Consider the following 3,161-nt stretch of genomic DNA (forward strand, 5'->3'; position numbering starts at 1 on the left):
CACTACTCCGATAAACTCAAGCAAGGCATGACAAAACAGAGGGCAAGAAGCACTGCTACAAACAACCAACAACAACTAGCATGGCATCATGGATCACTAGGGAAAGAAGACACAAAATGGCATCTCACACACTATTTCAGACTTAGTGAAACTTACACCTCATGAAAGTGCAGTTTTCGATCTGAAGCAATATTGACAGCAGCTAAACCTATAGCTACAGGACTCCAAATGGCATGAATATTTACAACTATCTCAAGTGGACCAACCTCAAAAGAGCTACAGATCACAAGATGCAAGCAAGACAAGACGGCAACAAAATAATAACAGATCCCAGACTTAGAAATATTTCAGCACGTCCAAAACAGCACTATTTCTAGCAACTTGAGGGCAATCGAAACCACACCTAAACATGCATTTCTATTGCAACCAAAAATACCAGGGGCTAGACAAAACATCTAAGAAGAACTCCCTAGTTGACAACTCCTTCAAACGAAGAACGGATTAAAACCTACGACATAAACAAAAGGGCATCGCGGCAAAATATCGTGTGAACTAACTTACTCAAAAGCTAAACCTAATTGCATAGAAAAATCCATGGGATTTTTCTACCCCGGAAACATATAAAATATGTGGGGTTGCAACACAAAATAAAGCCACACATAAATGCGGGAAAATAACCTATATACGGGAAAATAAACTAGAGGCAATTCCCTACACGCAAAAATACAAATGACCGCTCTAAAATGCATGGGAATATGGTCCCTAAAACATGGGCATTTCTAATACGGCATGCGAGCAATTCGAACACACGCGGAAAATAACTACAGAACGGATCCTATTGAAACAGCACGCAAAACGATGCATTATGCACTTCAAACTGCCTCAAATAATTATGCAAGTTAGAAATTCGAAATCTACACAGAATACTACACCAAATCCATATGCTACACATTCCGATCCGAACTATGGATATTAAACTACGGGCGTTCTAATATATGCCTATATTCTGGAATTACAAATTCCTAAAACATGGTAAATCCCTAATGGGTCGAACAGGTCAAGCGCAACATATTAAAACGCGCTAGGGCGGGGAATACCTCACCTGGGCCTTGCCCAGGCCGGCGAGGAGGCAGAGGCAGGCCAGGGCGATCGTGGCCCAGGCGCAGCGCTGGTGGGCCTTGCGTGGCCCACGCACCCTGGCGAGCGGGAGGCTGGCGAGCGGGCGGTCGAGGCTTGGCCTCCCGACGCTCACGCAGGCGGCGGCGCTCGAGCAACCCAGCAGCCAGGCGAGGGGGCGGCGGAGGTTGGATCCGGCGGGATCTGGCGCCTGGGAGCTCCAACGAGGCGGGCAGCACGCCATGGCAGGCGCAGGCGGCGGAGGGAGAGCTCGGACAAGCGGCGGACGGCGCGGGCAGGGAACTCCGGCACGTGGTGCGGCGCTCCGGCGGGGCTGTGCCGGCGGGGTGCTGATCCGGCAGCGCCAACTCCGGCGGGGCGCGCTCGACTGCTTGGGGCTGGCGGGGGAATGCACTCGCGCGGGCAGGAGGAGGTCGGCCACGGGGAGGCCATGGACGGGAGCTACGGTATCCGGAGGCTGCGGTGGCGGATGGCTCGGGCCCAGATGGGTTTCGGGCGGGCCTGACTCAGGCTCGGGCGGGCTCGGCGGCCGGTGGGAGAGAGAGAGCGCTGGGGTGGTGGCTAGGGTTAGGTGGGCGGCGCGGAAATCGAGGTGGAGGGGTTGATTGTCTAAATAAATAGGAAGGGGGGCTATTTATAGGCAAAGGGGGGGCTAGGTTAGCCGGAATTTCGTTCCGGATCCAACCGTGCGGTCGAATTCGGACGATTCCGAACGCGGGAACGGTTACGAAGCCATGTAGTGTAGATATCCGGAGACGAGAGGGGGAACGGGCGTCGCGACAACGCATTTTTAAAACACCGACAGACGTCCGACGGTAGACCGAATACGGTGCCGCTACGGTCGACCGTTCGGGTACCAGATGGTCTCCGATCGCGATGAAATTCGACAGGCGGCCTAGCTAAAACAAATCACGACCGCGTGCAAAGTTTCACCTCGATCAGAGAAAGTTTTACGCACACTTTTAAAACAGGGTTACGACGGTGCCGCGGGCGCGTGCGTGTGTGGTCGGACTCACAACGGACAACGTCGAGAACATGCAACTACTAACGGATGCAAGTTTTGAAAACTGGCGGCAACGGAGATGCCGATGCAATGTAGATGATGCGCATGATGCGATGATGATGCGACAAAAGAAAAATAGGCACACGACGAAAACGGAAAGAAAGGGAAATCTTCTGGAACGTCGGCATCGGGCTGTCACAACTCTCCTACACTACAAGAGGATGTCGCCCCAAGATCCAAGAATGAAAGGGGGAGAGGATGAGAAGGCAAGAGGTAAATACTTAGTCGTTTCTTTGACAAATGAGTGAAACCAACGACCCTTGAAGGTTGCAAAGAGATGAGGAATGACAAGAGAAAGAAGCAAGAATTCATGGAAAATTTCGGCAGCACTTCGGTAGGAAAATGGGACAAAAAATTCGATAAGAAGAGTGAATTACACAATATGCACCACAAACAACTAAGTAGAGCAAGGGAACACCATGATCTTGGTAGAACAACAAAATAGACCCAAAAGAGCAATATCACAATGCCTACGGAACAATAGAATAGGAACTAGCTCATACGGAAGAAGAGAAGGAAGAGAGAATGACAACTACCAACTCCAAAGAACTTGGCAAGCATCCTTGCAAGAAGAATTGAACAAAGTTGTTGGAAAACAACAACGAAAGAACAAGATAGTAGTGGGCTTAAGAAAATCATCTCACATTATATGAGGTGACAAGCAACCACTAAAAGAAACAAGGATTGATTGGAGAAACAAGATATGAACAATTTCTTACACCAAGAGGATACATTGAGAATTTGGATTAATGACAAGCACCATGATAGCAACAATCCATAGGAAAAGCTTTAGGTGAAATCCAAACCAAGATAGCTCAATGAAGAAATCATGGGTTGCAAATATCTCATGATCATAGAATTGGTGGGTTTAATTATCTTATTATTGAAAGGAAAACTCTTCGAGGCTCCTACACTAACAAGAATGATATAATACCACCTCAAAGGATAAAGGAAGAACAAT

Source organism: Hordeum vulgare, chromosome 1H, assembly GCF_904849725.1.
Source record: "Hordeum vulgare subsp. vulgare chromosome 1H, MorexV3_pseudomolecules_assembly, whole genome shotgun sequence".
NCBI lineage: Eukaryota > Viridiplantae > Streptophyta > Magnoliopsida > Poales > Poaceae > Hordeum > Hordeum vulgare.